This window comes from Podarcis melisellensis (assembly GCF_964234715.1).
Source record: "Podarcis melisellensis genome assembly, chromosome: 9".
Lineage (NCBI taxonomy): Eukaryota > Metazoa > Chordata > Lepidosauria > Squamata > Lacertidae > Podarcis > Podarcis melisellensis.
Genome location: NC_138541.1, coordinates 50,014,396 through 50,041,574, shown reverse-complemented (window position 1 = coordinate 50,041,574; position 27,179 = coordinate 50,014,396). Strand labels below are relative to the sequence as shown.

The 27,179-nt window shown below is 40.7% G+C and overlaps 1 protein-coding gene across 3 annotated transcripts in view; it reads right to left on the bottom strand.

Annotated features, from left to right (window-relative positions):
- The window catches only part of STOX2 (storkhead box 2), a 131,963-nt gene that overhangs the window by 45,888 nt on the left and 58,896 nt on the right, over nucleotides 1-27,179 (bottom strand). The gene's annotated exons all lie outside the window — the stretch shown is intronic.

Sequence of the window (27,179 nt, the reverse complement as noted above, 5' to 3'; positions counted from 1 at the left end):
AACCTTGCAGACCTCCATGAAATACATTTGTTTTTGCTTTCTCTCTCTCTAAAGATACCATTTCTGCTCAAAGAGATTGTGGATAGTCCTCTGTGTTAACACAGGACCAATAAAATCACAAATTGCCCACAGGATAATCAGGCATTGTGTGGGATAAGAATCCAGTTAAGCCGTCAATATAGTAAGTGAAGCAATGGAGTGGGAGACAAAAGCAGGAGATGGGACAAGGTGAAACTTCCAACATGCAGCTTTTCTAGTGGACTCCCGTGTTGGACAACAAGCAAAAACAGAGATTAAAGATGCAACCACAGACACATTAACCTGGGAGTGAGTCTCAATGAACAAAATGGGGCTTACTCCTGAGTAGATCGAGAATACATGCCCTTAGAAAGAATACAGGATACAACAGTGGAAGATCCTCAGATGTGAAAAAAGAGAGCAAGGGTCTTTTCAAATAAAAAAGGGGGCAATAAATATTATTTTAAAAAGCATGTTCAGTGAGTTAAAATGTGCATCAATACGAGAAGGAAGAGGAGGAAGGAAGTTTTGTGCACAGCAGATATCTCTGGCAGCAAACTGAGTTCATGGAAAGTCTTGCCTCATCTCAACTCTGTTCATGATTACAGTGTCTTCTGTTTTAGCCCATCACTTATGGTTCCATCCTTTCACCTGTTTCTTTGTCATCTTAAAGTTCAACATGTGGTCAAACCACAGCCCAACAAGACGACAACAACAAGAACCCGCCAACAGCATTTGAATCAATCTGGCTAACCTGCTCCAAAAAACACCTCCCCACAAACACATGAAAACAAATTTCACTACAGCCCATCAAAGACAACCAACCAAACCCTAGGCCAACCCCAACCTCTCTCACCACCAAAGGAATACAAGCAAATAAGAAAACCCACACGCTGACAGAAAATCCCATGCGTACACTAAGTAGAACAGAAGCCCTGCCACCCAACCCCAACCCACTCACCATTCCCCCAACTCCACCTCTTTCTCCCTTTTCTTCCTAATGTAACACTAATGTTTCAAGTAATGAAACTGATCTGTAGAAAATGTAACTTGAAAAAAGAGACACTGCACATACTTTTGTAAACCAAGAAATCTTTAATAAGAATATATATTTTTTTTAAAAAAGTGATCAAACTACACAGTGACTACATTCACACAAAACATAGAAACTGCTAGACAATCCGACTAGAGGAAACAAGTGGAACCTACAACAAAACATTAGTGTGGATTACTCATGACATCTTCCAGGATACTCCATTCCAACCCCCTTCCTCCAACCAATTAAGAATTATGTGGCTCAGTGTTTATTGGGCTATATTTTTAGTTTGATTATGTATTTTGTGGTTTTATATTTCTATTTTATTCTGTGAACCGCCCTGAGACCTCCAGGTATAGGATAGTATATAAATTTAATAAATAATAATATTGGTGGTGTTGCCTCCTTCGGTTTTCTTCTACTTCAAACTTTGGGGCTCTTCCAAGCATGCAGATACCTCTCTCATTTTCTAGTGGCACCATTTGGCTACAATTCTGTTGACAGCATCTGAATTCAATATTGGAGGAAGTGATGACATCATCATCTGCTCAGGAGACTGAAAGTCCCCACATCCCCTAGAGTCAAGGGGTGGCAAACCTTTTTCATTCATCGTCAACTGTTGGAGGTAGAAAGAGGCTTGTCAACTGAGGTACAGCTGATGTGCAAAAATGGGCATGGACAATAGGGTAAATTGGAGGGGTGTCCACACAAACAGTTTGGCATCACAAAATTGTATCATGGGACCCACTGGAGTGGTAAGTAAGAAAAATAAAAATGGAGAAAATTGGAGAATACATTCCAGTGGAGTATCTAAGGGAGCAGGGAGTACAAACATCATAACGATTTCAAAAGTGTGTTCTTTTTTAATTGAATGTGGAAAAAAGGTGAGGGAATCTTTGACATTACGGTACCACGGCAAAGAACCCAGAGGAACAGTAAAAAAAAAAAAAAAGAGTTTTATTTGTTATTATTTTAAATGACACTTTGGGTAGGGGGATTTGAGTTTCACACAAAAACCTCTTGCTGGACTGAATGTGGCCAATGGTGCAGAGATTAGCCCCTCCCCCCCCTGCCCTAGACATTGTGAAATCTATTTTTATGTAAACATTTAATTGGGCTCCTTTGGTATACAAATACAGTGGTACCTTGGATTAAGAACGCTGCAAACCCAGAAGTAGGTGTTTTGGTCTGTGAACTTTGCCTTGGAAGCAGAACATGTTGAGTGTGTTCCATTTGTAAACTGAGTCCCCCGCTGCTATGGGAAAGCACACCTTGGTTTAAGAACTGACTTCTGGAACGGATTAAGTTTGTAAACCAAGGTACCACTGTAAGCTTTAGTAATGTCTTTGACCAGGACAAAATAAATGAAGCAATTTTGGCAAAATCTTTGAATCTCCGTCTTCCTGTCCACTCCCGGCTTCTGACAGCTTAAGTGATAGCCTAACTATGAAGAAGCCTTTTTGCCATGCAGCCTAGGTAAAATATGGAAGAAAGGTACTGACTCTGAAAACAGATTGTAACATAATAATTTTCCAGTCAGAAATGACTGGAAATAACAAATCAAAAATATGACCCAACCAAAGCTTGGGAACACCCTCAAATGTACATGTCAAAATCGTGTCTCATTTGCAGGTAAGTATAATGAATTGAGTATGGTTGATACCTCATGAAGTTCACATTTTTAAAAATTATTTATGGGAAACTAAGGATTTTTCAGTCCCCCAAAATTATGAGGTAATGTCTGAACTTCACCTGTGAAGGTGAGCGGGGGGGGGGGCGGGGAGATACCTGCATGTATCTTCAGTTGCTGTCAAATGCTATAAATCTGGTTAATATTTCAGTAGTGTTGAATCTCTCATATAAGCAATCATATTTGTGTGTGTGTGTGTGTGTGTGTGTGTGTGTGTATGCGTGCACGCGCACGTGTGTGCATGCTGGGAGTTATTTACTAACTTAAAAGACATGCTTTTTTAAAAAGGTTGTCATGTGAACAGTATCTCAAATGAAATATTTGTTTAAGTCAAAGGTCATTTAACAGTCAATTGGAGTGTTTATTTTGCGATACTCATGTTGATTTTTCATCAGAGCACAAGCCAAAAGCAGAACATGTAAACATAAGGCCTGTTTATTGAAACCATTAAAACTACATGTAAGAGACATTGCGATGAGTGCTCATTCATAGTAAGAAGACGACTTCGTGCTGCACACTGTGTATATCATCAAGACTATAGCACAAATCTCCACAGTGGGGAAAACTTCCCACAGCAGTATCCAAGTAATGAACATCTGGCCAAAGAATGAAATGTGGGACACCCAAGTGAAGAACAGCAGAATGAATCATTTTTGAGGGAATGCAGCTGTTTAGAAGCAACTAACGAAGAATAGCAGAGTATTGCAAAACTCAGCAAAATTCACAAGCATACGATAGCAGACACATCAAGCACAAGCTTAGAACACTGTGGGAACAGTATTGGTGAACGTGGTAAAGCTGATGAGGTGACACAGAGAAATATGCTTTACCTCCCTCTCATGACTCTAAAACCTGTGAATAGCCAATGAAGCTGAATGTGTACTGATCTGCAGCTAAACTGAGTTGTAGTTTGCTAGTTTGTGGCCCCACAGCTTGTGTCATGCTTTGTCCAAGTGGCCCAACCTTTGTTGACACATAAACTTCATAAACAGATTCTGACTCTGTGGAAATACCGGTACTCAAGCACTTGTTCCTCAGTAAATTGTTTGGACGGGAGTACACATACAGTGGTACCTCGAGTTACATACGCTTCAGGTTACAGACTCTGCTAACCCAGAAATAGTACCTCAGGTTAAGAACTTTGCTTCAGGATGAGAACAGAAATCGTGCTCCGGTGGCAGTGGGAGGCCCCATTAGCTAAAGTGGTGCTTCAGGTTAAGAACAGTTTCAGGTTAAGAATGGACCTCCAGAACGAATTAAGTTCTTAACCTGAGGTACCACTGTATTTAAAACTTGATGACTGAGACGTGATGCCACTCCTGTTAAGTTTTGCTGCAGTTTCAATTACATGCATCTTCTGTAGGGTGATGTCGCCTTCTTTTGACTTTGCACAGTACCCTTGCAGGATATGATCATCTTTCCCTATCCCCTTTTTCTCTAGGTCATGCATAATTTTAAATACTTCTATCCTGTCACCTCTTACTTGTTTTTTGTCTCAGCTAACAAGTTCCACATGCTGCAACTTTTCCCTCGAGGAGATGCTCATTGCGGTCACAGTTTACTGAACCTCTTCCAACTGTACAATATCCTTTTTGAGGTAAGGCAACCAGAACTGTACACAGCATTCCAAATACAGTTGTGCCACAGATCTGTATAACAGCATTATGATAACATCAGTTGAATTTTTAATTCCTTTCCTATTGACCCCTAGCATGGATTTCACACTTTTACACTCTCAACAACTTCAATGAGGTAACCACTACGACCCCAAGGTCTCACTCCTGGTCAGTCACAGGCAGTTCAGACCCCATGAGCATATATGTGAAATTGAGACTTTCTTACCCCAATATTTATCACTTTACACTTGTTTACATTGAACCTCATTTGCCATTTTACGGCTCATTTACTCAATCTGGAGTCAATCCTGCAACTATCATGTCATTTCGTGTGATACACTGTTTTTTTGATGCCTTTATCCCCAATCAGGTTCAATCCAAATTGAGAAAAAGAACAATCTAGCTATGTTTAAAGCTGGCAATGGGTAGAGTCTTACTCGCTACAGTTGAGTGCCTATTTATAAAAGTGTGATACGGAAATAGCCATGGTTAATTTTTTAATAAGGACTAAAGAATTCATGGATTGTCGTTAATAGTCTGCAATATTCCTAAAATGGTAAAGCAACCCAAAGAGCATAATTTAGTGACTGTAGCGTCCAAAATAAATCCTTTGAAGAACTTACCGAACTGGCAATTCTTGGAAATAGGCAAGTGGGCTACGGGCGTCGCTTTATCTATCCCATTTCCCATTGCTGAGAGCTAACTAGGTCTATATTATGTGGAAGAACATTTGCAGCTTAAAGGTTATGTTCAAAAGGAGAGTTCTAATTTATGTTTTTGGGACGCAACAGCATATTCACACCAACATTTTATGTGGCCACATATAAATGATTTGGGGGTATTAAGTGAGTCTTAGGGATGTTCTACCATATAAATTTATCACACCTTGGAAAATTTCCTGAAGTGGATGGAACCAGGTCATAATCTCAACACGCCTGAGCATCCACAAGGTTGGGGAAAATGATGCCACTATCCATCAAAAAGGTAACTGGGTCGTGCAAAGCTGCCTTCAGTTAATTAAACTAAACACAGAAAGGAGAGGGGAGCTTAAACTGCAATATTTCTCTTTCAGCCCCATTCAGAACTTTAATTTTTAGCATTAGGTTAAGCTTTTGTCCAGATTTTTCACCTTAATTTTCAACTTAATGAAATTAAGCCAGTCGCTACACAAGTTCAGAGTGAAATCTGAAGTCTTTATCAGAGTGTAAAGATATAAAGCTTTTCTGTGTGTCTCTATTGTCTTCACCCAAGATGAAATAGCAGGCTACAGCATGCACTGAAAAGTCAGTTGAGGATGCATGCCAAATATTTTCAGCACAAGCAACTGAAGAAATGAAATTCACACCATTCTCCCCAGATGGAATCTAAACTTGTGTACTGGTGCCTGTGGTAAATCAATTAACACTACTTGGCTCACCTTCCACACTCATTTATGAATTCAGTTTAATCTTTATGCCATACACAAATGTGCATGATAATATGGAGGATAAGATCACTACTAAATCCCCTTGCACAGACAGAATTTGGGGGTGAGGGTGAGGGGAAACAATGATACTGCTGCACTGCTGGGTGTGAGCTGGCAGAACTAAAAAATGCTGAAATGGATGGAGTAGGTGCATGGCCAGGGAGAACCAAGGCTAGTCAGAACCCTCTGCTTGCTCAGAGGTTGCTTTCGCTCCCAATGGTGGCATAATGTTATTATCTATCAAATAAGCAGTGCCATTTTTCTAGAAAAAGAGGTGCTGGAACTCACCATGAACGCTTCCCTCGTTCTCTTAGAATGGCAAGGGCACCCACTTGAGAGAGGTGCCAGAACTGAGCTCCTGTGAGTTCCCTCTGGAAAAAAAGCCCTGCAAATAAGTGGTGTAAGGAAAAGCATGCCCCATGGACTCAGTCCAGAGAGCCAGATGACTTTCCCCCAAAGTCACAGTAGAAAACCTCTGGCTACAGTGAAGCACAGCACCAAGAATCGAGAAGACCCATAAAAGGGAACTGAACTTATTCATATCACAGAACATCTGTACTCTACTCTCTTGTCAAAATAATTAATCAGCACATAAGAGAGGACCCTGCACATAGACTTTATTTCACCCAGGTCAAAGACCCAATTTGGCATGCACGCACCACTGCACATTTGCGTACACACACAGGCTGGGAGCCTCAATGGCGCCCCTCTGGAGGCTTCACCCAGCTAGCCCCACTTCCCACATAGCTATGGCTCTGCCAGGATCCATGGCGAAGTGGCACTGCTGCTTATGCAAAAACAGCCAAGGCCAGCAATCAAGTTGAGAAAGAAGATGCATTACTCTTATGGCTTCAACTCTCATCACAATGGTACTGGCTGGAGCTGGTCAAGTTGCAGAGCAAAATGTCTGTAGGGCACTGAGTTGAGGAAGGTTATGTTACATATATGCCGCTTCAGGATGCCAGAGTTTTGTTTTTGTTTTTTTTAAAAAACTACACCCTGGGACTTTCAAGTTTAATGCTGCAACTAGGGCTCCAGGGGCAAAGGCGGCAGCAGAAGCAAAAAGAACAAGGGGATCACTCCTGAACAACCTTCCCTTCCTCTTTCTTAAGCAGTCTAAAATAAGCACAGCGTCCAAATACCCGGGCAACGAAGTATCTTCCCTTCCAAATGCAACATGGAGCAATAATATACTGTCATAACAAACTTCCTTTACTCAACAGGTAAGTGCAGTACAGTGGTACCCCTGATTATGAACTTAAATTCGTTCCAGAGGTCCATTCTTAACCTGAAACTGTTCTTATCCTGAGGCGTGCTTTTGCTAATGGGGCCTCCGGCGCACGGTTTCAGTTCGCATCCTGGGGCAAAGTTTGCAGCCAGGAGCAGCTACTTCCAGGTTAGCGGAGCTCTTAACCTGAAGCGTTCGTAACCGGAGGTACTGCTGTATTTGATCCAAACAGAACACAGTGAACATACAGATTTCTATCCAAATTGAAATGGGTGCACTATAGAGAGAAGGAAGGATAGGCTCTAGCCAAGGAGAAGAACAGAGATGGAGACAGCTTCTAAGAGAATAGTGTGAGAGAGAACACTTATCAGCTGAAGGAAGAGCTGGAGTTTTGAGTCTAGCAATGGTCATTGTGGGACTTAGGAGGCCTGAGAAAAGCCAGGAGCTGAAATCAAGGTGTGTGGGGAAGAGCTTGTGACTAATGAGGCAGCCTTCAAGAAAGTTATACAGCCAAAAGTCAGCAGAATTGCAGAGAACCTTGAGCAACACTGATGGTTGGACTAGAGTGAAGACTGTAGCATAAGTCCTGGGAGACACTCAAGAGATTCAAGGGAGAAGAGGCCACAGACCTGGTTGAAGACTGCAAATCCTCAGCAGCTAGTTGAGGGTTACCTAGGGAGGAGTGGTATGGGAAAATTGGCTTTAGGTGACAGGAACCCTAAACCGTATTTGCTATATTATTTAAAGTAATTGCAATCATATAGTGTAAATACATTTATTTAAAGCAACAGTAATAAAGAATAGTGTGCATGTTGCCCTATACAAACATCAGCATTTGTCTATAATAACAACAACCATTGTAAATAAAATAAAATAAAATAAAATTTACTTTGCTTTTTCTTTAATATTTGAGTCTCTGTGTTGTTTTGTCCCATGCTTATCCATAGTTACTGGAGCGTACACCGAGAGAAAATTAGTATTATTGAGATATTTAGTAGCAATGGTAACAAAAGGTTAGAAGATGTAAGTAATGCAGCAGAACCATCTTTTCCAAGACAACCCTCATCCCGTCTGGCAAAACAGGAACTATACTTGATGATCTGATAAAGTTGAAAATCTTTACTTGGACTTTGTTATTTTAACTCATGTGCAACTACCTATTCTATGTGCCTATTTTATAGTTTTGTTTTTCAACTTTTAATTTGTGTTTTGTTATAATTGTTCTTTTCGTTTTATGACATTAAAACATGAATTAATAATAAAACTTTGCAAATAAATAAAAGAAAGAAGGAAGGAAAGAAAATAAAGAAAAGAAAATAGGTAATAGCTAAGGAAAAAAACTAATGTGCAAGATGCCGCTCGATAACAAACAAATAAGTAGTGGAGGGGCTCTCCCAGATAACGCCAGATACTAAAGTACCGCCACATGACAACTAATAAACATTGTAAAACATTATATGCCAGTGGTAAATCCCTGGGAATCCTTAGTTCTACAGAACCTTTATCATCAGGTTTTTTGCAATGAAAGAAATAGTTAAGGCAGACATACTTACCCTGAGACAGCTTTCCCACCGCTACTGATTATCTTCAAGGGAATCTAGGGTGTGTTCTAGTGAAAAGACTCATGTAATGATGGGCAATGGAGAGGCTCAACAATAACTTGCATGGACTGGGTATGCATCCTATATTTGTACCCTGGAATCCTCAGTGATACATGGGAGCCAAAATGGAAAGTGCTCTTTAAATATGGAAAGGTTGACAACTACCATAATATGCTACTACGTATCAGGTATGAATATTTAGCATACACCTACAGCACAATACCCAAAGTCATAAAGCACATGTTCCAAGGAAAACTTCCAGGACCAAATTCATTTTAGCTCTGTTAAGAACTGAGGCATCAAGACATCTATCAAGACAACAGATGAAATACAGACTGAGACTTGCAGTCGCAAAAATGCAGGTTTGGATCATATACATTTTTCCAGCAAGTGGCAACCAAGTCGAGCTTAGTTTTCCTGTTGGAGGTTGTTTATTGGATGATTCAAAAAGTGAGGATGATTAATGAGAAAAACAACAACATATGCTATATGACTCAGAACTCAGATGATTGGGGGACACGCCATAGCAAGGGCACATTAGGACGCAGAAATGGAAAATATCGTCTGGCCACTGTCACTGTAGCATTCTTCATGTTTGTTCCTCCGTGGTGTGTGTTAGAAAGGAATCAAGTGTCCAAAAGATGTCCAATTTCATCTCATATGGTTTGCCTTGAACATCTGCCAGTGTTTTAGCCCCCTACTGATACACAATACATTTATTAAAGTTTACGAGGAAAGATTTTTAAAGTTTCCTTCTTGAATTAACAGCATGAAGATGGTAATGGCAAAAACAGACAAATCAGCTTCTGTGGAGAAGGTGTGTGTTTTTCAAATCATGTTTCTGAAAACAATCACAGTCTTACTAAATGACATCATATGTTTAGGATGTGTGCCACTGAGCAGAACTGATTAATGTCTGCAAAAAGGAAATTAAAATAGTGAGAAAATTCCCACATACATCCTGCTTTTTAGAGAATACAAATATATCTTTAACTGTACGTTTGTTTTAAAATCCTTTGCTTTAGACAGACCCTGTGACTAGTGTAAATTCCTGGCTGCATTTAAAGATGTAACATAAGTCTTATTGGTTTTAACAAAGCCATTATATCGTCTACAGGGTTAACTGAGACATGTGCAATTTCCATAGTAACCTCCTTGATTGTTTATTTGCCATTCATTTTTTATGATGCCCTTGAGTGCTGGCAATTCTTTTTCTCTTTTAATAGCACTCAATTATTGCACTTCATCACACCTGGCTAGGAGGTGAATGTAAAATGTATCAGCACTGCTTGGCATTTCAACAAACCTACATGAAACAGATTATGCCCGAAAAGATCTTGCATTCCCATTCTAGCACAGCCATAGCAGCCCAGACAGTTGTGCAATAGAAAAGTAGTTTTATTTTGTTTCTTTGTTGTAATACATTTGATACAATTATAATAGATAATGTTCCCTTTTATTTGTTTTATTAGAGTCTTCCAGTTCATATAGAATAATAGGTGCTTGCATGAGGACTGCATTCAGGTGCAGTAACAAATCACTACATGCACCATTTGAAAAAATCAAAAAATCAAAACCCCTTTCCTCAGGTTTGGTGAAGATGTAACATTTCTGATTTCCTAACTATGGCTAGGAGATTAATTGCATGCTTCAACTCACATGCTCCCTCCCACTATCTTCATGCTTGTTGATGAATCCTCCTATGCTTTCCCTTTTTGGAGCTAACCATGGTGCAGTGTGAAATCTTCAATAATGCTACTGTAACTATGGTTAGTTTTTGCAAACAGAATTAAAAGCAGGTTTGCAAACTCTGCTTAATTCAAACTCCCATATGCATTCCACATATGCCACCAGGAGTTTGATCCCATGCAGACATAACATTTCTGACCTCCTAAGTATGGTTTGAATAGTAGGGTTGTGTTCTCAGCTTGCGCTTTCTCTCTTCCTCCCTTCTACTGCCTATGCAGATTTGTAACTTGTCTATATCGATGCTCACACGATCCACAATCACCATTAACACTGACCTAGACATAATGCTGCTACACAAGGGAAGGGACACACCAGATCTCAGATGGCAGGCTTCTGGGATCTGGATATCATACAGTGTACATTATGGAATACATGGGAGAATATCATTTAAGGAAAGCAACCACAATAACATTAAGAAAAAAGAAAGTGCCCTATCGGAGCTTGGAATTTTTAGTTAGTTTGTACTAATGGGTTTTTATTATTGCTGTTCAGTTTAAGTTAAATACTACTCTTTTCCAGTTCTGCTCCTGGTCACCAGATCTGCTTTCCAGGTGACACGCAACTAACCTCATCATCTACTTTATTTAAATGGCTGCTGACAACTAAACTTCTCAATTTGCCTTACTGCAACTGATTTTCCTCCACCATGTTTCTGCTGCACCTCACCTTTCATAGAATCATAGAAATGTTTGAAGGGATCCCAAGGGTTATCTATTCCAACCCCTTGCAATGCAGGAACCTCAACTAAAAATCCATGCCAGATGGCCATCCAGCCTCTGCTTTAAAACCTACAAGGAAGGTGAGTACCTCACCTCTGCTGGGAGTATCTTCCACTGTCAAACAGTTCTTACCGTTGGAAAGTTCTTCCTGATGTTTGGTCAGAATCTCCTTTCTTATACTGTAACTTGAATCCACTGGTCTAGATCCTAGCCTCCAGAGCAGGAGGAAACAACAAGTTGGTTTGGCATTTGTTTTATTTTGTACAGCATAACAACTGATTTTTAGATGAGTTATACATCAGAAACAAGATTCACAAATCAAGTTTTGTAATTAACTACACTCCAGAGCTAGAAAAAGCAGCAAAATGCTTTTCAGTGAGCCCCACTAGGATGGTGAGAGAGGAAGCTGCCTTATACTGTACAAAAGCATCTCAAGGTGCTTAGTATTGACTGGCAGTAATGTCATCCAAATGCCACTGTTTCAGACAGCAGTCCTTCCTAACCCTACCAGTGTGGACTGTATCTTTCAACAATGCCTTTATAAAGTTTTCCACCCAGGAATAGATCCAGTACAGTGGTACCTTGGTTTACAACCATAATCCATTGCGGAGGCCAGTTGTAAACCAAAACAGGTTGTAACCCAAGGCGCGCTTCCACCAATGGGGCCTCCAAAAAATGGGCTGTAATTCAAAAAAAGGGACACACACTTCCGGGTTTGACGTGGTTGTAATCCAAAATGGTTGCAAACCAAGGTTCCACTGTATGCCTATTTGATGCAATTCACCACAAAAACAGAAAAACAAATGCGAACAACTTTCTTAATATTGAGGCTAATACTAAATTCAAATGGTTGATCTGGTACAGAGGCAGTGTTGACATTGTATTTATTGGCAGCAGTCCCTCCCCTATCCCATTTTGAAGTAAATCCTTTTGATAACAGAACAAGGGCACTGGATCCCACCTCAAGTATCCCAGACCACTGAATTCCCTCAAACATATTCATTTTTTTAAAAAAAGAACCATAATTAAGAGTGTGTGTTTTTAACAAAACACACAAAAGGAGAGTAATAACCCAACACTCCTTGAAGGTAGATCTGTTTAGAAGAGTGATTTAGAAGGGAAGGCACAATTGTATAAATATACACAAAAAAGCTTATGATGATATAAATTAAATTCTGTAAAAATTACATGAAATGCTATATATTTCCTTAAACTCCCAACATAGAAATGATACATGTATAAGAAATCGACTCATTTATGAGAATGACTACTTCTGAGGTTTCGATAATTTGCCCCCCAAAAAGGCAACACATACAACTAGAAAATCTGCATAGTTTATCTTTGAGAACAAGGCCAGTAGCATATATCCCAGGCACGTCCAAAGTCCATTTTTTTGGGGGGGGCGGCAACTTCAATCCTAAAAAAAGCTCAACAACTTTGGCTGGCCCTCATGGCCCTTCGCTTCATCAAATCTGGCCCTTTTTGAAAAAAGTTTGGACACCACTGACTTATCCTATGCAGGCACGTCCAACTCCCCAGAGACTGTGATCTACCCCCACTATAAAAAGACTGGCAGTGACCGACCCATTGGCAGTGAAGGGAGGATGAAACAGAGCTGAACTTTGGGGGGGGCACCAGAGTTGTTGAGCTTCTTAGCTTCCTTTAAATAGCTCACCAACAGCTAATGCCAAATTGATGCAATGGAGCAAGAGGGCGTGGGGCAGAGACATCCATTCCCATTTTTTAAAAGTTGTTTTTTTAAAGGTAAGGATCTGGCGATTGACAACAAACACCAAGGGATCTACCTGTTGATTGCAGTCGAACGGCTGGACATGTCTTATTTAGTATGTTGATCCGGGTATTCTTCCCAGTGTTGTGAAGCTCCCCCTTCAGACTATAAGGGGAGCGTGGGCTGCATGTCAGGGTCACCAACAGCTAACGCCAAATGAGTGCCAAATTGACGTGATGGAGCAAGAGGCCGGGGGGCAGAGGTCAAACGGCTGGACATGTCTGCTGTAGTATGTTGATCCAGGTATTCTTCCCAGTGTTGTAAAGCTCCCCAATCCCATTTCTTCCCTTCAGACTATACGGGGAGCATGGGCTGCATGTCAGGGTCACCATGCAACCATGGAACTACATCACCTCTGACCAGACTAATCAGGCCTTGAGAGCACCACTATTCCCTAGCAGCCCACATACATGGAAACCTTATTCTTGGAAAAATTATTGTACTATTGTGAAAAGTGAAAGAACTCTAGATTTTTCCTTAGCACCCTATTGCTATTCAAACTACTGCATTCAAAACTGGGAGGAAATCAGGTTTTTTAGACATCAGCTCTACAGAGGATTGGGCAAGGGATGGGGAAAGGACTGTCTAAACTGACAAGAAACACTGTCAAAATTTTAAGTGCTTGGGCAACTATCTGACCAGGGTTTCCCCCGCCCCCAGCCAACTGTATGGAAATGATAATGGAATAAAACCAAACCATCACACACACAACAAAAACTCAGGCCCACAGAACCTTTCCTCATTATATTAAATATTACTTATTTGACGTTCAAGACAAAGTGGACAAAATTATTGCTTTTACATTCCAAAGCAATAGCAGATAATTAGTTGTTCTTATAAAACAAAATCCCATTCACTAAGAAGTTCCATTTTGGATACAAAAACACAATTCTGCATCATACATATATAAAATTCTGTTGCCATGCTACTAATAACTAACCTCCTTCCCTTTTCTTTCATAAGTAATCCTTCAAGTGTGGAAACCACTCTGTGTAAAATTGCAGGGATTCAAGTTAGGATGTCTGTAACCCTTAGCAGCCACTGAAGCTGCAAACATGACACCAATGGCAAGTCCAAAATAAGCTGTGTATTGACCAGTAACTGCTACTGTTTGTTTCCCTTTCAGTGGCAAAGGAAAAATACATTAGGATGACTGAAAAGGGTAGATGCAGTATCTCTACTGACCTGAATAACAATCCATTAGAAGTTGACATGGCAGCACAAAACAACACTGAGACACACACACATACACACACAGAAAATAGACAGACACCATCACTCCTGCAGCAAGGGAGCCAGCAGATAACACTGCTTCTGTAAGTTATGCCAGCCATCTCTGTTCCATCTTGTAGCCAGTGATTAATCACTCTCCAGCAGAGCAACTCATGCAATGCAGACCATGGAAAGGGGGGGGGGGCGGGGGACGACACCGTGGGAATTTTACGCCTGGTTAGGAAATCTTTTCATCTACCTGAGAAACTGAAAGTGGTGCAACCAATGAAGTGGAAATACAAGACAGTAGTTTTGATGACTGGATGTGTGTGATGGCATCCCAAGATCTGCAACAAAAGATAATTGTTCTGTTTATTTAAACAAATTTATAGAGATAAGGGAACTTTTTACATTATCAGTAACTAAGTAATTCCCTGAACGCACACCCTGGGCCCTAGCCACTGACACCATGAAATACTAATGAGCCCATTTTACAGCTTGGAAGGCTGATCCCCAGTATCCCCAGTAGCCTTCGGTCATGTGAAAAGGCCAACATTACTTTAGGCCCTTGCAATAAACAGGAGGAGGATTCATCAAATTCTACAGGGAATACTTTGCCATCATGACAATTGATTGAGCATTATCTGCCTTACACTGGTGCAACTTTTTCAGCTACAAGTGCAATGCTGGCAACATATCACAAGCCATCACTCCTTTACACGCAGGCAACCCCCAACTTGCACTGGGGTTGTATACTTGATCATCGCATGCATCGGTGGAGTGCGTAAGCCCACCCTCTTCCAGGTCCAAAAACCACCTCTGCATGCATGGTGGCGCATGCTTAGAATGCGTGCAAAATGTTCGTTGCCTGTATATCTTGGTTGCAAATAAGCATAGTAGTTTGCATATTGCCTTTTGAGAAGATAAGCCAAAACAGCATGCTACATTCTAATTCTGATTCTCTGGTGCTGCTGCTTATGTAGCTAGAACAGCCACACACAAGCGGGTCATACCATCAGTCTCGAAACCAATGAGGTAGTGGGAAATGAGGACAGAGAAAAAGAGATACAAAGGTAACCTCCTTGTTCACTTGATCTCTTGCCCACACCTTGGTCACTCACTTTGGGCAGCCTCCTGTTTGAGCAGGGAGAACTTTGAAGCCTTCCTCCCAATCACATATAAAATTTTGTGCAGTCACACTCATTTCAAGTTATTACCATTTTTCAAAACTGTGACACCTGTGGCCACTGTTAGAAACAGATTCCGGGGCTAGATGGACCTTACTTATGCAGAAAGGCTCTTCTTATATTATTATCCTTACGGGGGCAGTGTGATGTAGTGGTTAGTGTGTTGGACTAGGACCTGAAAGACCAGAGTTCAAATCCCCATGAAAGCTCAGGGGGTGAGCTTGGGCCAGTTGCAATTTCTCAATCCAACCTACCTCATAGGGTTTCTGGGACAATAAAACAAGGGAGGGGGAGAGTACAGAGGAGGCCACTGTGAGCTCCTCCAAGTCAACGAATACAAATGCCACACATAGAGGAAGCTTTAGACCAGGCTTCTTCAACCTCGGCCTTCCAGATGTTTTTGGCCTACAACTCCTATGATCCTTAGCTAGCAGGACCAGTGGTCAGGGATGATGGGAATTGTAGTCTCAAAACATCTGGAGGGCCGAGGTTGAGGAAGCTTGCTTTAGGCTCTCTCAGCACAAGAGGTATTGATAAATGCCTGTTAGTGTCCCACGTTGCCTTGAGAGTATGTATGTCATGATGCAGACTCAGGGTTTTCACCTCCCCACTAAAAACAAATGGTTGCACAGTTGTGCTTGTAACGACACAGAGAGAAGACTTGTTTAAAGAAAAGATTCCACCAATGGAGAATATACATGACAAATGGCCAAGATTATGGAAAGCAAGATTTCTGTCCAAACTAGTTGAAGGAAAAGTCTGTACCTGTTTTGTGTGATACAAACTTGCATGTAACAAAACTGAAAGTGAAGCACTAAACGGAATAGATCGCTAAGTATGCATTACAATGTGCAATACCTTGCACAACTATCAGCAGCAAATTGTACAAAAACAGTACAGTATTAGATTATTTTCTGCTGTGCCTTTAAAGGTAAAATCATCAGAAGCACAAAGGGGGGGGGGAGAGAAAATGAGAATTCCTGCAATTAAGAGCTGACAGTTCTGCACGCCTAATACAGAAAAGCCATCTGCGTGGCATATCTCATTACAACACTAACTTCCAAAAATGTAGAGCAATTTAAACCTCTAAGCCACTGAGCTTTAGCAGGAGACAAGCATATGTGATTAGAAGTATACTTTTTTCACCATAATACCTTTTAAAAAAACACTTTAGGCACAGAACTTCCTAACACAAACAAATGCGATTTTAAAACTGAGAGCATTCTTCTGGATATTTGCAGTAAATAATTGCTTTTTACATAGTTACATTCTTCTGTGGTTTATCTACATCTTGAGCACTATTGATATCCAAAAATAAACAGATTTCCATTTCAAGTATCAACTAGGCAGTTGCCTTTGACAGTAGAGGTCAAACTAGTGGGTTGCTATGGGTCATTCTCTCTCTGCTCCAATACTTTGGCCACCTCACGAGAAGAGAAGACTCCCTGGAAAAGACCCTGATGTTGGGAAAGAAAAGGAGAAGGGGACGACAGAGGACGAGATGGTTGGATAGTGTTCTCGAAGCTACCAGCATGAGTTTGAACAAACTGTGGGAGGCAGTGGAAGACAGAAGTGCCTGGCATGCTCTGGTCCATGGGGTCATGAAGAGTCGGACACGACTAAATGACTAAACAACAACAACAACAATAATAATAATAATTTATTATTTATACCCTGCCCATCTGGCTGGGCCTCCCCAGCCACTCTGGGCGGCTTCCATAGAAACCAAAAATACAGTAAAATATCAATTTCAAGCTGATTTAATTACTGAACAAGAAAAATATTTAAACAGACCAACAAACCAATTTATTTCCTAAGATTTTCATGCTTCACTCAGATTAGGTGAATAAATGCAGTAGACACCACACAGAACTCTATACTACTTTGGGCCAGTTAAATTCTTTATTCAGGAACTATTACTGGTTCAATTTGCATGCAGGGATTCCTACTACATAAAATCCATAATATAACAAGTGCTATACTGATCTGTGAGTCTCAGTTATTTGAGTGATGGGACCAGCAAGCTGAAGCAGTACACACAAGAGTTAAATTTCCTCTTTGTGTTGGGAGGCTTTTGTTTTAAAATAGTAGACTATTTTAGATATGTCTGCTTGCAAAAATCTCTTTAGTTCAAATTTAACAACATGATCTCACCCATGTTTACATAGAACTAGCCTCAATGTATTTCAATGAGTTGTCCATTCAAAAGTGTATGTGCTTGACACTAAGAAAAAAAGATTATACTGAATCAGAGGTGAAGCCCTAAAAGTTGGTGAAATTAAGAACCTGTACAGTAAGAAAACATAAACTGACAAAAATAGCACACAGAAAGATAAAACAACTGTATTATCAAGTATTAGAAAAGAGAAAGAAATAATAAATTTAAGGTCTACATGTCGTTCACTTCTGCAAACTTCCAGAGCTGGTGCAAAACTAAAGCTGGCTTTGGTATTATCTAAGGCAGTCTTAGGGATCTGTAGTCCAAAACATCTGGGAGGCACCAGAATGGGAAGGGCCGATCTAAGGAACTGGATTTTTCTATGAGATTGTGCACTCCTTCCACTAAGACCCTCCTCTTTCCACATAATTTGGTTGCCATTTTGTTTGCAGGCAAACAAGGTGCCCACAAGCCTTAAAAGACTTACCAGTAGGCCCAAAATATCTGAAAGATCTTAGCCATCCCCACCAACCCTTTCATGTGTTAAGATCTGTAGAGCGAACTTTCTGGGAGACGGCTTTCTCTATGGTTTCCTCTGCACTGTGGAATTCCCTCTCCACAGAGGTGTGTCTACAATCTTCACTGCACAGGCGCCCCCAATTACGCACGATCGACTCACGCGCAACTACATGTACACACGGCGCCAGGAAATAAATAAATTGATTCAAACCAGGAAATTGCAGGAGAGAGCTGGAGAGTCAATGTTTTATAACCGCTGTTTTTAGGTTTGAGAAAATCAGAATGTAATGTGGTAGGGTCATCTGAACTAAACATCTTTGGAAAAAGTTAACTTTTCTTATAGAGTGTAGAAAAGTGGGAATGAAAGTGCTGCATATGGGTGAATGGAGCTCATGTGTATTATTTAACCATGTGAACCAGGTAACTCCTCAAAAGGAAAACAATGAGGTTCGGGTTTGGTGCCCCCACCGAGTTTTTAGAATAAGTTTTTAGTGAGTGTAAAGACATAGGTTGGGTTTTTTTGGGGGGTTGTTTGTTTTACACTTATCAGTTCCACGGATGCGCTACAGAAAGCTAATAAAATTTACAATATTCCAAGGTAAAGAAAACACACAGTGACACCTACTAACATTTGGAATGGTTTGGCAACCCATTTCTATAAATTCTCTCACCACTTTTACCTCTGCCTGAAAATAAACAGCAGCGTTCAGTTGATATGGATGGTTGCAGCATTTTATAGCCTTTCAACAATGCTTTCAAAACAGGCCATTTCTACAGGCAGCTTTCTAGAGTACCTGCAGGACAGGACTAGGTAGAGAGCTACAAAAGCGCACACAGAGTACAAATGCCTGCCTCAAACCTGGCCATTGCTGTTATCTTCAGGTGGCTATTCACAAAACAAAAGGATCAAATTATTTACTACTAATAGTGACTTAAGGAGCAAAACTGCTAACGGTGGCAAATAAACTATAGTTCCAATCACTATTATACAAGTAGGTATATTAATTCACATAATGTCGGGGAAATACCATCAGCTGTTTAAGCAGAAATAACTGCACAGGTTTACACAGCAGAAATATTAAGAATGCTAAACCCTCACAAGTGAAATAACAAGTATTATTATTACAATTAACAGTATGTAATATGAACATGTCCATAGTGTTAACCCCAGAAAACTACATGTATTTTCACAGCAAATCTTAGTACTGCTAAACTAAGCAGCTTGAAGGGAGTGATGGAAATAAAATTGCATGACACAGAAGAAGAGTTCTTCTGGAATCTGCATGAACTAATTTAGAAGGGAATGTATGATTATCTGAATTCTATAAATATGTATGATTATGGTCAGTTGGAAGGCTTTGCGTTATAGTTTTTGGGAAGGACAAGAACTGATTATGGGATCTGAGGTTAAATGCAGAAGTGCTGCAATATCACAATTATGTCAGTAGAATGCAATTCCTCAGATAAAAGTTGCTAGCCAGAACATAGTTGTGGGTTATCTAGGGTTGCTGTATTTCAAAAAGTGAAAATCCGGACAGTTGAGCTTTTTTTTTTTTTTTAAGCCAAAGTTGGGGGGGGGCTCCCTGTCTAAGGCACAAAAGTAAATGGTTGATGTAGGTGCTCAGGTCATTGGGAGTTCTCATGCTTGCAGATATTGGGCAGCTCCGAGGCCAGGTAGCTGTTGCTGAGGGTTTTTTTTTTAGAAAATCTCCATTAAAAAATGAGTTTTGAAGCTTTTTAAAGGATTTTAACCAGAAAATTGGCCACATTGCCATACGTCTCGGTTTTCCCTGACATTTTAGCGATTTCCGGAAATTCCACCCAGGCGCCATTTCTGGCATTGGAATCCCACATGCGTCTGGGGAAACCCGGATATATGGCAGCCCCAGGTCTATCTATGCTCTGCAGATTTAACAACAAAGGTAAGGAGCAAAAAAAATTAAAGACAAATGGTTAGCAGTGGTGCTTTTTCCCACAGAACAGAATTTCTTCACTTATACTGCTGTGCAAACATCCTGAAAAGATACAAAAAAGTATTTAAAATCTTGGAGTGTTCTCTGGAGAGAAAATTGAAATGATTTTGACTTCTGCTGCACTTTTGCACTAGATGAAATCAAACTAAAATAATATGAGCAAGTGGATACAGTGCCTCATGAGTTACGTTGACTAGAGGATTACATTAACAAGTCTCTGGGCAACACCTAGAAACTTTAGCCAAAACACCTCCCATACAGAGAGAGCAGGCTTGCATGCACTGTGTCAAATAGCTCCTCCTCAGAAAAATACTTCAGGAGAAATGTTATAGACTACCACCATTGTCACTCCAAATTAAAAATAAGTGATATTTATTTTCTTCCCCTCCCCTTCAGTCTATAGACCTTGACCCTGCTTCCTGCCCTAAAAAGAAACCCTACTTCTGGATAAGTTCTGAATATGATGTGAGACCAAATAAAATTTACAGATTGGCTGTATAGGATTCCCAGTGTGAAACTGGCTAGACACGGCCAACACCAAAGAATAAGCTTGGACTTGGAAAACAGGAGACAAACTCTGAAAAGGGAGGAGGAAGAGCGCACAACTCTGGAAACAGAGAACCTTTGGTGTTGAAAAATCATTTTTCTTCTCTCGCTCAAGTTAATTTCCTTTCTTATAACTGCTAGTGCCTAATCTCCACTTTCTGAGGGACTCCTCTCAGCTGAAGTCACAAAGGAAAAAGGAGGTAACTGGAAGTTCAGGGTAAGTATGTTAACCCTGAGCACATGTTGCAGAATGAGATGACAGAATTCTATCCCAAGGCGGTAGAGTGAACCATACTATTTCAGAATGCAGGTGGGAGATGTCATTTTAAAATCCTACCTCACATTAATCGTGCCCTCTATTTATTTCTTTTTAATAGTACAACAGGAAGAAAGGTTTTAGCCTAGTCATTTCTCTGTGTCATTCTCGTGCTTGCAGGGAGTTTCACATATAGGGGAGCTGTCAACTATCTGTCCACAATCCACCCATATCATAACTCTAGCACTGTATTCTGGTGCATCTATAGTATGTCAAGGATTACAAAAACTGACAGTCCAGCCCTACCAGAAAATTCATATGGGAAGAACTGGTAAAGTCTTGTTTTAGGACTGTTCTGTACTTATATATTCACCAGTCATGGGCATTAGCAAGGAAATTCTCAGAAAGTATTCAGCAGGCCAAGTTCTCTTTAGCCTGTAAAACCACATTAATATTCTGCTTTGACTGTGACTAATGTTAATCTACTGGTAAACTCAGTATTCACACGTAACTAGTGATTAAAACTAATGGGACTCAAATACATGCATCGAGGTTGGGAAAATTTCCCTTGCATTACAATTTTTCTCTAAATCCAATAGAAACAACGTGAGTATAGAAAGCAACTATCTTTCACCTATGAACTGCACAACACCAAAGCAGATTATGCACTAGACTCAAGATACTTCATTTCAATTTCAGCTCTTCTTCCTTGGACAAACCGTTCCTTGATTATTCTTGAGAGCAGCAATAGCTTCCTCTGCTCAGCACCCCCCATCTCCTAGTTTTTGGATTGGAAATAACAGAAATGCAGAATTGTACAATTGTAAGCAACCCCAGGGATCATCTAGCCCAGCCCCCTGTAATGCGGGAATCTCAACTAAAGCATCTGTATTTAGCTGGAATCGCCTTTCTTGTAACTTCAATCCACTGGTTCCAGGTCCTCCCCTCCAGACTAGCAGAAAACAAGCTTGCTCCGTCTTCCATGTGACAGCCCTTTATAAATTTAAAGATGGCTATCATATTTCCTCTGTCTCCTCATTTCCAAACTAAACATACCCAGCTCCCTCAACTGTTCCTCATATGGCTTGGTTTCCAGACCCTTGATAATCTTTGTTGTCCTCATTTGTACACGTTCCAGCTTGCCAATATCCTTAAATTGTGGCACCCAGAACTGGACACAATATTCCAGTGTCAGCCAGCTAATAGCACAAAGAACATCAACACTTTGTGCGCTCTGATTATCATACTATTTCTCTAATTGTTTAAGTCTGTGGTTCCCAACGAAAGGCACACACTCCATAGGAGAGCAATTTGGAAGCTTGTTTAGACCAAGTTAATGGCCTTTCAGGCTTCCTCCACGTGAATAGGAGTTCAGTTTTTTTGAAAAATAAGAATTATATGTCATGGCGGGGGAGGCACCAGGATTTTAGAGATGGCCAAAAAAGTTGGGAACCACTGGTTTAAGTCAAGCCCTATGGTCAGTTTATATAACTGACAAGACTTAGGCAATATCCCTTACTTATGCCTCAGAACCTGGTTTTGGAAGGAAATCAGAGGTGCATTTGGTAGAGTTACCCATGTTTACCCATCTTGCAAAGATTATTGGCCCTATAGATATTGTTGGATGTGAAACTGAGCTAGCAAAGCAACCAGGACAAAGTTTCCCAAACCGCAAGCTTCATTCAGTTGGTCTGCGGCATGTCCACATTAAATTATATTTTCATGGTTTATTTTATTTCTTATACTTTCTTTTATTGAATTACTTGAATTTTATGGAATGCAAATTGTAATACAATAAAATACAGTGTAAAAAAAAAAATGAAGCAATAAAAATTGAATTAAAATTCAATTACAATCATACAGCATCTAGCACAGTGCATTGGAATTTCTACAACAGGCAGAAAAGCATGAAGTGGTCCACCTAGACCAAAAGCTATCAGCAACTACCAGATGGTCCATGAAGGTGGGACGTTTAGAACCACTGAACTAGGGTATATTGCACCACACACAAATTTTGTTGCAAATACCAGAAAATTCTTTCATCAGACATTTGGTCCCAATAGTTCAAACAATATTAAACAGAGGACAGCAACCCAATAGAACTCAGGAACCTAAATAAAGTTTGTAGGCCAACAGCATCATCCAGAATTGAGACTAAGTTCAGAACAGTGAACTCTGTATAAACAAAGACCTGGACTTAAATATAAGGGTAAAATCACTTGATGGGAATTTCGCATACTTTAAAGTAGAGTTAGTTGCTAATCTGGCAGCCTTCGAGTTTGACGGAGTGTTTCAAATGACAACAGCCAGCTACACAAATAAATTAAATCAAGGGTTTTTGATTTTATGCTGACTTAGCATCATGACCCAATCATACACAAGTTTAGCACAGAACTCCTATGCAAGTTCTGTGGAGCTTACTCTCACTTGAGGTGTGCATGGAACAGAGACCTTAGCCTTATTGACAAAAAAAATTAAAAATCAAGTAATCTCAATGTGATGCCTTCCATCTTTCAGACACTAATTACCATGCAGAGAACCAATCACAAATAATTCTTGCCAAATGTACTGATTTCTAACCTTGAGTCACGGAAAATATACAGCCTTCATGATGACTAAACACATCTTACATATGTAGATATTCAAGCAGGAAATCAAGAAAGAGGAGGTCTACGGAGCTGCATCAATAAGGGGAAATGTGTCAGCTAAAATGTCACCAGTTTTTGAATAAGTTGTAGCGTGAACATCAAAAATAGCCCACAGAATGTTGCCACTACCTTGACAGGCACTGAGTATTGGTTCCTCATAGACACCCTCTCCTTCTACCCAACTTGCCCTCCTCCTTTCCCATTCCAATGCATAGCAGCTATCTGTTGGGAAAATGGAAAGAAGTCATTATGGGCAGCCCTCCCAGCACACCCACACATGCAACAGCAGTTCCCCCCCCCCACTTCCTACATTGCAGGGGGTTGGACTAGATGACCCTAAGGGTCCCTTTCAACTCTGCAGTTCTATGATTCTATCCCTGCTTGCCACAAACTGACCTCCCAGTTAGCTATATTTGCAAGACTATCGGGGCTTACAAATATAACAGAAAGCTAAAACTATTTATTATTTTAATCATGGTATGTGGTAAGGCGCTACATACACAGCAAGAGAAACCACAGCTTATCCCAGAATATAAACATACATGGAAATCAGTGGGATACTGGAAAAGACGGAAAGGCGAAGAAGTCCCAGGCAGGTACCAAAATAGCCTAGAGAGAACAAAACTACTATTTAAGAAATGTGTCCTTATGACTGAGATTTTACATACAGAACTTTAGCTTCTCAGGCATCAATCAATTTATTTCCTTTAGACACTTCAGGAAGCTTGGGAAAGAAAAGTAGGAAGTTAACAGTTTCACCCCCCAGTCTTACATTAGAAGGGATCAAGAACTATTTATCTATCACAGAGGAGTGTTTTCAAACAAATAAGTGGATACCTGCCCTAGTTTTAAATGGCATAGTTTTTATAGAACCACAGGAGTGTAGGATTTTTTTTATTTATTGTGCTTGAATTTTTAAAAGCAGGGGTGGGGAACCAGTTTTCTATCAAGCACAAGTGACCTGCAGGTGGGGAAAAAGGTGTCATAAGCATGATTAATTGTAGCATAGTTTCTTAAATGTATTAAAAATAATAAAACATATTTAAACCTAGGAAGATAATGCTGGGATGCTGCTGGGATGTGGCTACCTAGGCTGATTGACTAACTCAGGGGTCAGCAAACTTTCAGCAGGGGGCCGGTCCACTGCCCCTCAGGCCTTGTGGGGGGCCGGACTATAACCCAGAGATGCATTTTAAATAAAAGCACACATTCTACTCATATAAAAACACCAGGCAGGCCCCACAAATAACCCAGAAATGCATTTATTTTTAAAGGACACATTCTACTCATGTAAAAACATGCTGATTCCTGGACCGTGTACGGACTGGATTTAGAAGGCGATTGGGCCGGATCTGTTACAATACTATAAATATTCCTGGAAAGGGAGGCAGAAGAAAATGCATACCTGCTCCTTCCAGCATTCTTGAATGGAGTATGTGGCACCGATCACTGGTTTCTATGCAAACCAATAGCTGTCCTTTTTTAGGAGGATTTTGTTCCTGGGTTAGGTTCAGCATCCTAACCCTATGCACTTAATCCACAAGTAATTCTATCACATACAAATGGGATTTGCTCCCAAGCACAGGGCTGAAACCTGCAATCTGGAAAGAGCTGGGTGCTTCAGTTTTTAATTATTGGTGCAGCAGGAAATGGGGAAAGGGGGGGTTCTCTTTTGGGATAGTAACAAACCAAGTGTTTCTGTCTCTATCACGAAGTCTCCCCTTCTCTAACACATCTCTCCTGCCACTTCATGTAACTGTAGTCAACAGAGAAAAGAAGGGCCACGGACAGGACTGGTGTGGGAAGTAAAAACTTTGTGAATACTGTATTCCGAGTGGAGAAGCAGAGCTCCTGACTAGTGGCTGGTGATGGCATCATGGAGGAAAGAGATGCTGAACTGCTGCCTCATGCAGTAGTCCAGGGGTAGGCAACCTAAGGCCCGGGGGCCGGATGCGGCCCAATCGCCTTCTCATTCCGGCCCGCAGACGGTCCGGGAATCAGCGTGTTTTTACATAAATAAATGTGTGCTGTTATTTAAAATGCATCTCTGGGTTATTTGTGGGGCACAGGAATTCGTTCATTTTTTTTCCAAAATATAGTCCGGCCTACCACATAGTCTGAGGGACTGTGGACTGCCCACGGCTGAAAAAGGTTGCTGACCCCTGAAGTATTTTGGGCTCTATGACTTTGGGTTTTCCATCTCTGCTCTTTCATGCAGAAGGGAAAGGAATGGTTGTACCACTGCCTAAAGGAGCAACAAGTCATTTTGTGGGCTGTGGGTAAAAGCCTCAGCGCCTAGCGCTTGCCGATCGAAAGGTCGGCGGTTCGAATCCCCGTGGCGGGGTGCACTCCCGTTGCTCGGTCCCAGTGCCTGCCAACCTAGCAGTTCGAAAGCACCCTCGGGTGCAAGTAGATAAATAGGGACCGCTTTCTAGCGGGAAGGTAAACGGCGTTTCCGTGTGCAGCTCTGGCTCGCCAGAGCAGCGATGTCACGCTGGCCACGTGACCCGGAAGTGTCTTCGAACAGCGCTGGCCCCTGGCCTCTTGAGTGAGATGGGCGCACAACCCCAGAGTCTGGCAAGACTGGCCCGTACGGGCAGGGGTACCTTTACCTTTACCTTAAAACATGTTTTTAATAAGTGATCCACAAGTTACTATAAACTTTTGGAACTGGTCTTTGGTTTCCTGGGGAATTTGTAAATGAAATGAAGCTCCACCATTCTCCTGCAAAGGGTATTTTTGTGCTTTGTTCCTCTTAATTTGTAAGTCAATTTTTCTGTAAGGGCAATGCACCATTCTCTCTTGAACCAGGCATTCCGGTTTTACACCTTTTAAATCCTTCCAGAATATGGCTATAATCATATGTGCAGCCACTAAGAGAAAGCCAATTACTAGTTTATCTAACAAGTCCTGATTCTCATTTAAATACAGATTCAGTAACACTAGTTCTGAAGACTTCATGACATGAGATCCTTTGGGAGCTCTTCATAATCCCATTTTTGCCCCTATAACCAATAAGTTGGTATCATTCACAAACTTGGCTACTTTAATGATCTGGCTTTAGGGGTGAGCAGTAAATAATTAAAAGGCACAGGTCCCAAATCAGATCCTTGGGGACCACACCTTACACCCTCTCATTGTGAGAACAGCTCTTTTATTTCTATTCTATGCTTCCTGTTCTTTATCTATCTTCTTATCCCATGACTGCTAAGTTTGCCCAGGAGCTTTTGGTAAGGGACATTGTCAAAAGCTGTTTGAAAATCCTAGTATACAGTGTCTGCCAGATTTCTTCTATCCACATGCTTGCTGATACGCTCAAATAACTCTAAAAGCTTTGTGAGACAGGACTTACCTTTCCAAAAATTACATTGATTCTTCTTTAGCAAGATACTTGATCATTTTAATTTTATGCCTTAAATTTTGTATATTGTATGGTTTTTGTTTGTTTTTTTGTAAGCCACTTGAGGCCCAGATATGCTGAAAAGCAGGGTGCAACTTTTAAAAATCAATAATTTTCTGAATGAGTCCTTCTCGATTTCCTTTTAAATGTCACCTTCCAGTTCTAAGACACCATTCTTAGGGAGAATTTACATCACTTTGTTATTTAAGAACACTCTGGTGGACACAATCAACATAATACATGAGATGGGATGTGGGCTCCAATAAAATCTGGAGGCCAAGAGGTTCTCCATCCCTGATGTAGGCATCTGGTTGGTCAGTATAGGAGTAGGATGCTGGATTAGACACAGCTTTTTTGCCTGATCCATTA